Below are 9,189 nucleotides of genomic sequence, written 5' to 3' on the forward strand. Positions count from 1 at the left end.
CTGCACCGATGGGCTCAGACATAAGAACGATTGTGAGATGGTGCAAAACCAGGCGGTGTCGAAACTGGCTTAATGGCACCTAACAGCAATAATAACACTCCTCTGTTGTCTAATGGACATATACAGAGCACTAACCTCATCACACAAAGAATACACACGCTTTTCAAAGACCTATGTTAGTGATAAAAGTTAACCAAATACCAAGTCATACAGCCCTTCTGTTTTTCCCCCCAACAGTTTTCTTAAATTCGCATATCAAACATATATTTACACATCATGCAATTCAATAGTTCAAGCACATCAAGAAGAATTTCAACCACCAACATCAAGAAGAGTTTAACCACAGTTCTACAATGTTTTCTTCGTTCTTGTATTCATCGTTCTTAGCTCCCCATCCCCATCAAATTCCCATGCCAAAGCCCCATGGAACCATTAGTTCAGTTTCTGCCTGTGCAGATTTACCTATCTTAGATTTTATATGCAGAAAATAATTTTTAAAATATAAAACACTAACTATAATAATGAAGTAAATAATTTTTAGCTATATAGGGAAGTTTTATACTTACTGTAATATATAGTGAATATTAACCATATTTACAGCAAATATATCTGACGTTGAAATGATAAGAGCATTTTCTTTAGTCAGGAAAACAAGAAAGAGGCTTGTTATGCCATTTCTATTCAACTGTGAGGAAGGTGAGATCAAAGAATGATATGGTTTAAAGTATTTCCAGGAAGCAATGTTTTTGTATTAACAGTTGAACTAAAACAGATTAAAGCCTCAATTAAATAGAAAGCAGACAATATTAAAAACTAGAACAAATTAAAATGGATCATAAGGGAGATCAAATAACAGGGTGCTAACTTGTAGCCTGATTGCGTCTTCACCAATTCACTTTCCAATGGATTCTGCACGATAGCAAGGTTATTCACATCCCTGGTCAAAAGCAATTATTAAATAGCAAGCTGAAAAAATAATACAGATCACTTTCTCTGAGACCCCGTGTGAGTCAGAAACTAATGACCAAGGGACAAATGAAAAACTGAATGCTTAGAAAATTACAGATCTATGTCTAAATAATCTTGGTTAAAAAATATAAATCCGAATGGCCCTTAAAGTGTATTTGAACTGGGCAATAATGAATATTTCAAAATATATTTTGAATAATATAGCTACAAAGACACTTAAAAGCAAATTGATATCCATAATTTATTGTTAGAAAAGATAATGTAGAACACATTATTAAGCGAAACATTTACTCTAAGGGTTTGAAAATCCTCCAGAGAGTAAAACTTCTCAGAAACGAGGAAAACGAAGCAAGAGCGATTCATTACATCAGATACCTCGGGAAAAAGAGAACTAGGGAGAGTCACAAAGTGAAAGTGCCATTCATTCAGGACTTTAAGATTACAAATAAACCTTTGCTGCATTGATCCAGAAAACCCAAATGAACGTTATGAGCATTGAAAAAGGAGATACAGCTCAAACAAAGGCATGGGAAAATAATGAAGGAATATATGAAGAACAATTTTATGTTGATAACATTTAAAACTTACAATGTGTACTTTCTGGTAAGAATATAAAATCCCAATATTTATCAAGGAAGAAATAAGGAACCCAAATGGTCCTATAATCATAAAGATATTGACTTGCTTAGCAGTACAAATTAACACAAAATGAAATACCAGACAGACACGATTTTATTGGCGAGTTCAATTAAGCATGAAGAAACAGGCCCGATGTTATACACATCTTGCCCCACAATAGGATGTAACATTCTACTTAATTCAATTGATAGGGTTAACAGAACCCTGATTCTAAGATGTCTAGAATATGTATGCAAAAATTCAACATAAACCATGGATAAACTGAAAGCAAGAGTGAGTAGATAGATGCTTGTATCGGTTCCATATCAGGCTGCCTCCCCCCCTCCATTTAATCATAGGAATTTAAACATTACTTAACACTAAAAAACTTGCTAATGCAATTCATTATAGTGACAGAAAAAGGAAAAGAATTTTTATATATTAAAAAAAATTATTTCAGAAAATTCACAGTCATGATTAAAAATCCCTGCAAACTAAGAATAAAATATAAACTTCTTAGCCCTATATAGCAATATTACCTGTATTGTAATTTTCAGTAAATATTACCTATATTTACAGCAAATATATCTAATGTTGACACAAGAGGGGCATTATCTCTGTTCAGAACACAATAAAGACTCTTTCTATTCAACTGTGAATAAAGTGAGCAAAAAGCATGATAGGGTCTAGCATATTTAAAGGAAGCAATATGATTGCATATATTCATAACTGATATATCTATATATTTAAGTATATACCCATATGATTATCAGTATACATGTTTTATCTATAACTTATTTGTATTGTTTTATTGAGCAAGTGCATACATTTATTTTCTTTTTCTCTGTCACTTCTGCTTTATTCTATATGATTGTTTTGAGTTGGAGTTGTTGGCAATGGGCTTTTTAAAAAAACCAAACAGTTTTATCGGCACTTCATCCACATGTCATATAATTCAGAGAAGCTGTAAAACCATCACCACAATCAATTCTAGGACATTTTCTTCTTCCTTGTGCTCATTGTTATTAATGAAAAACATTAAAATTGTGGCAAAAATATACACAACGAAACAGTCTCCAACAACTTCGACATGTTGAATTCAGTGCCACTAATTGAGTTGTAAAATCTTCACCACAATCTTGAATTCATGTTTTAAACCATGGCAGGGAGTGACTGGCACTGGATTTTGTCTGCTGGTTGCCTCTGGGAAAGGAAAGAGGGAGAGGCATGGAGGACAGTTGCGTGGGGTCTTTGTGCCTATACTTTGTAAAGATCTTGCCAACAGACCAATGTTGAAATTCAACGATTGAGCTCGAGACCTAGGGTGTTAATTTAATAATACTTGATGCTGTCCTGCAAACTGTAATTTTAAAGAGGGGGTTAGCTGGTAATGTCTGCCTAGAAGAGTTTGAAGAAGTATTTTGTTTTCATTCATTTAAAAAGGGTAGATTTTTATTCTACAACCTTGAAAGAAAACAGGCACTTCGGGCGGATTCTTGTTGGTTAGGAACTGAATGTATTAACTGTTAGACCATCGGAAGCAGTGGTTCTCAACCTTCCTCATGCCGCGACCCTTTCATACAGGTCCACATGTGGTGACCCCAACCATCAAATTATTTTCATTGCTACTTCATAACTATCATTTCGCTACTGTGATGAACCATCATGTAAATATCTGAATTGCAGGATATATTTTCATTGTTACAAATTAAACAGAATTAAAGCATAGTGATGAATCACATAAACAATATGTCATTATATATTGTGAAATATTCATTTCTGATGACAAATCAATGAAAATTTGTCTTGAAGCATAGTGTAGCACGGGTAAAAGTCTTCACACTGGGTACTCGTATATGGGCGTATCTTTATGTGGGCGGACCCGCCTGGAGACAGATAGAGGAGCCGTGTCTCGGTTCCTAAGACCGTCGGAAATATGTGTTTCCCAATGGCTTAAGGCAACCCTTTTGAAAGGGTTGTTTGATCCTCCAAAGGGGTCTCGACCCACAGGTTGAGAACCCCTGATCTAAAGGTTGCGTCGGAACTAACTCGGTGGCAGTGGGTTTGGGGTTTGGGAAGAGACTCCTAAATTAGTCCTGGTGGTGCAGTGGGTTTGGCTGGACTGCTAACCACAAAGTGAGCAGTTCAAACCCACTAGCCCTCAGCAAGAGAAAGAGGAGGCTGTCTGCTCTCATAAAGGTTTCCCGTCTCGGAAACCCTAGACAGGGCCACTGTGAGTTGAAATTTACTAGATGGAAATGGGGTTGGCTTGATAAATATGTATGTATGACAAACTTTCATTTGAATTATTATTGCTATTATTACAAATACTCACTGCCGACTTATTAGCGACCCTGTAGGACAGGGTAGAACTGTCCCCTGGTGCTTTCTGAGACTTTGCCTTTTGTTTTTTAAAGGGAGTAGAAAGCCTCATTTTTTTTCCTGCAGAAAAACTGATAGTTTAGAACTATTAACTTTGTGATTACCAGCCCAATTTGTAACCATTACATCATCACTTTTATTTTCTCTATCAAAATATGACTATCCTATGAATGATAATTATTCATGTAAAAACAAGCTTTTATGTGCAAGGCAGTTCTTAACTATTGACTTTCTTTTTGAATGAATGATTATTGGTTGCTTGAACAATAAACAATTCTGTTTCTTCTTTCATAGAAATGCAAATATATGTATGTATTGACCCACAGAGCTCAACCCAACTGCCATCTAGTAGATTGTGACTCTATATTTCACAGTGCATTTGTATAGGGTTTCCAAGACTAAATTTTTATGGAAACACAGTCTCATCTTTCTCCCTAGGAGTGGTTGGTGGGTTTGAACTGCTGACCTTGTGATTAACAGTTCAATGCTCACCATGCAGCTTACTGAGAAATCTTGTTTGCCTAAATAAGTATACAGGAATAGTTGTTCTATGTTATTCTAACAATGCCACCGGACTCTTGAAATCTTTCCATACTTCAAGCCAAAAAACAATAGTGATCTATAATAAAAAATATACTGAATGATCTCTCAGTTAATTATTCGATTAAGTACTCCTTCAATTTTGTTAAAAGAACAGAATTGGAAAATACCTAGATTGCATAAGCATTTATTCTAACATGATTAAAGTAATGTACTTACTTGGTTTCTGGGAAATCTACCAAAATGGGTTTTACCAAGTTTTATCAAATGACTATTAATTATACCTGTTTATTTTTCACTTAAAGGTACCTTATCGAATCCACTTTACTTAGAAAGGGTTGGGGAAACAGGACTACTTTTGAGTTCAACACATCTTTATCAATATATCTATTAAAGTTAAATTATTTTAGATCCTCATGTGATTTCAATACACGTGTGTGTAAATCGTGCTGCTAAAGATGGACTTCCTTCAGTTTATGGTACAGGTGCGAAATGAGAACTGGCATCAACTTGCAAGCAGAGCCACTGTAGAAAAGTCTTCTTCGGGCAACCAGGGGCCTGGAAATAGATTCCCTCAACATTCTCTGCCTGTGAACTCCCTGTAAATCTTTCAATACCTTCAGGCAGCTGTGGCTCTGTAGGTGAGTAGTACAGCTCCATGTAAGATCTAGATAGACAGATACCTCAGCCCCAAATCTAGTACTTTTCTCACAATATTGCACAATCTCTAAAAATTATATGGAATTTCAAAATAACCTATACAACATTATATTCATAAAATACAAATGTCAGGGAAAAATGACTCTTCATGGTGTAATGGGTTACTGGTTGGGCTGCTGACCTCAAGGTGAGTAGTTTGAAACCACCAGCCGGTCTGTAGAGAAAAAGGTGATGCTTCTCCTCCCACAAAAATTTGCAGCCTTAGCAATTCACAGGGGCAGTTCTACTGCGTCCTAAGGATTGCTATGTGTCAGAATGGCACTGAGGACTGTGACCTGGTATCTAACAAAGCGAAACACTGCCCAGCCCTGGGCCATCCTCACACTTCTCCCATGATGCAGCCGTGGTTGTAGCCCTGTATCAATCCATCGACTTGATCTGGGAAGGAGCGCAAAAGAATTAGGTGCTTGGCATAAGGATGGGCTCCTGCGAAAGATGCAGGCCAAGCTCCAATGCGTTTTTCTGCTTATTCTGTGCTGTCAACACGCAGCATCCTGCAGGAAGTCTTCAGGTTCCTGCCTGCCTTCCTATTCAGGCCTCTCAGAGCACCTCCCAGGAAGACCATTCACTTAGGCTGGCCCTCAAAATGCCCTTAGGATACGCTGCTAAATGATTCAGAAAACATTGTCTTGCGTCGATTAAAGCAACATTTCTTAACTGTGGGTTACCTAAGTGACTGTGGGGAATATATATATTTTACACTTACACACACACACACACACACACGCCATAGTAAAGGGTTTCTGAATGTTTATTGGCATATAATGCACATATCACACAACAGCTGGTTACTTTCAGAATGGTAAGGAGTTGATTTCAAAATATTAGCTTTTTGGCTTGAAGGAGAAGTTGGTCCATTTCTGAAATAAATTCCCGCCCCACCCCGCCACCCCCAGCAGAGAGAGGGCAGCAGAGAGAGAAAGAGCAGACTGAGGTTGGAAGAGAAAGAACAGAAAAGCGAGAGAGAAAGAGAAACACATAGATTTTTACTTTTAATGATGAGGTTTGGGTCCTAGGTCAACCACTGGTAAAAAACATATTGTGCTTTAGCACTGAATCCCCAGCCCTAGAAGCAGCTGCTTTCTGGTCCCCTTCTTTCATAATCAACCCATGAAAAGGAAAATCAGAAAGAAGGAAATGAATGTTATTGTGTTACATGAATGGGAACCCACTCAACTGATAAAATATTGACGGTTGTTCAGCTGTTTATGACTTAGCTCTATATTCCATGAAAGAAGAGTTTAATGCAAATAAGCAAATACATGTTTTCTGATGAGTCCAATTAGCAACTCTTTCTTCCCACAAAAATCTCTTCCCCCCAAATCTATTGGTGGTTGCACATATTTTTTCTTGAGCTCATAGTTGAGCTGAGCTATCAGCAAGGCTTAGTTTGGGGGATAAGGTTCAGCTTTTGCACTGCCCTGTATGTGTGCTGCAAGACCGGAGGGCTCCCTGGTCCTAGCTTCTCCAGTGCGCTTCAGCTCTTTAGAACTTTGGTATCAGAGACCCTCCAGCGGGGAGGGCACTGGAGAGGCAGGCAAGGTCGGCCAACTAGGAGGTCCAGTGGTTACCTTCTGCAGTGCAATCGCCTTGCCTCTTGAGTTGACCCACCCACCTTTGGGCGTGTCTGAAGGTTCTCTAGAGCTGAGCTTTCTTTCCCTGTAGTCCCACTCCCTTGTTCATTTGACCATCCAAGCACATAACTAGGTCCCTTACTGAAGTAATTTTTCCAAATTTCATTTTGGATACCAAGTTGAAGGGAAAAAAAGTGTTAATTTGGATATCTTTAGAGGTTAAGTATTAATCAATGTATGAGCTTTTTTGGCATAAGAAAAGCACTTTGAAAAATTGAAATATCTAAGGTTTATTCAAAAGCACATCTGTTGTTTCAGTGCAGAGTTGGTATTGCAGTTTATTAAATTTGTAGGATAAAGTGATACTGAAAAGTGCAGAGATTGAGAATGATGAGGGCAAAGAATGTACAGATGTGCTTGACACAATTGATGTATGTATGGACTATGATAAGAGTTGTATGAGCCCCCAATAAAATGATTAAAAAAAAGAAAAGTTCAGAGAATCTCTTTCAGTGTTTTTTTTCTTTCTCTTCCTTCCCTAGGTAACATAATGATAAAAGAAATTGCTAGTTGGCAGTAAGGCATCAAGCCAGTATCTGGAGGGAGACGCTCTAAGGCAATTTGGTTCTTATAAATTATTTCAGGGATGACTGTCTATTTTTAGAGCTTGCTAATAAAGCAGAACATTTGACATACTTCCGTTACATCTGTGGTGCTCTGTCTAAATGACCTTTACAGAGATGACTTTACTTATAGGTGATCTGAGCATGTCTGACTCTAATTGCTGTAACATTTTCTTGCAGCAGTATACAAATTTAAATTGTTTTTTTAAGGGTGTGTGAGAGTGAGATCTTATTTGCATGCATCTTCCCAGATCATCTTGGCATGTTAACCAGAGCATGAAAGCGTTAGAATTCAGACTGTGTGATCTTGACCAAGAGTCTGACACTCACTGAGCCTCATTTTCCTCATCTAGAAATCATACTTTGTCAGCAGGGTTATTTGGAGGTGAGGTAGTTTGACATGTGGGAGTTCCTTAGGCACACTGCTTATCCTGTAGCATAAACCTTTTCTCCTCATCCTTAAATGAGGGCATTTTAATACTCAATTCATCAGAATTTTGCGATAATGAACTGAAATGATTGAAGTCAATGACTTTGCAAAGTGCCTAACCCAAAATTATTCACAGTACTCTTGTTATTACACCTTGCACATAGTTATGCTTAATAAATGCAAATTCCCTTGTCCCTTATCCTCTTCAAGTTTAGGTTATGATTTCATTTTCCATCAATCCTTCTCAGATCTGGTTACCTATTGTGCATTATCCAGATAATACTTCACATTTCATTTCACTTCTCTAAGCCCTTTGACCTTTCCCCAGTTGGGAAGCACATACTCAGAGTAAGAGCTGAGATGAAACCCGGATTCATGCTTATCAATGTATGGAATTCACGTGGTCAAAGAAAGCTCCCTTGAGGAGATACACTGTGCTGTAAGGCTTTGAGGTTTCCTTGATTTACATCTTCCTGAAGATGCCAAGATTAGAGTTGTCCTTTTGTTCGGGGCTGTTGAGTAGATTCAGACTGATGGTGACGTCATGTGACAGAGCATAATGGTCCCACCGTTTTGTTTTTTTTCTTGGCTTAAATCATCACACAAGCAGACCACCAAGTCTGCCTCCTGCGGAGCCCCTGGAGGGGAAGGAATCAACAGCTTCTTGGTTAGCAGTGAAGCGCTTTTCCCTTGTGTCACTAGGACTCCGGAATCCCAGGGTTAATCGGTTGTAATTGGTATGTTAGTACATTCAAGGATCAGCTTGACAGCGACTACATGAACAACCAATCCCACTAAGACACTATCACAGAGATGTGTTTGCCTTCTCCCCAACTCACTGCCATTGAGCTGAGGTCAACTCACAGTGACTCTGTAGCACAGAATCGATTGGCCCCTGTGGGTTTCTCAGCTGTTACACACCAGGGCTCTTGTGTTTGCTTAGGCACTGGGAATTCAAGTCCACAGGGGAATATTCTGCTTCGTGCACCTGCTACAGTTCTGCGATCTACCTGTCCGTCTTATCTCCATGGTGCCAATTCTCCTTTCCCCGCTTTTAAGCTAGACTGGTTGTGTGAGGCCCGAGAGCTTCCATATTTCTATTTCTGGTCAAAACCTATTATCAAACCTCATATTTGACGTTAGGTATAAGGTCTTTAGGTATAAAGGACTGATGTCCCCTGTAACACTATTGCCATGACTACAAGTATTTTTACAGTGATCAAAGCTTAAGACATGGCGCTTTCGGATCAGAAAGTGAGAGGCAACTGGTGTTTTTCTACTCTCCTGAAATGACTCTAAGAGTGACCTGAGAAAGGATAGGTCTTAAACGTGT

This window comes from Echinops telfairi, unplaced genomic scaffold (assembly GCF_000313985.2).
Source record: "Echinops telfairi isolate 266 unplaced genomic scaffold, ASM31398v2 ScPeMD7_9;HRSCAF=40, whole genome shotgun sequence".
NCBI classification, from domain to species: Eukaryota; Metazoa; Chordata; class Mammalia; order Afrosoricida; family Tenrecidae; genus Echinops; species Echinops telfairi.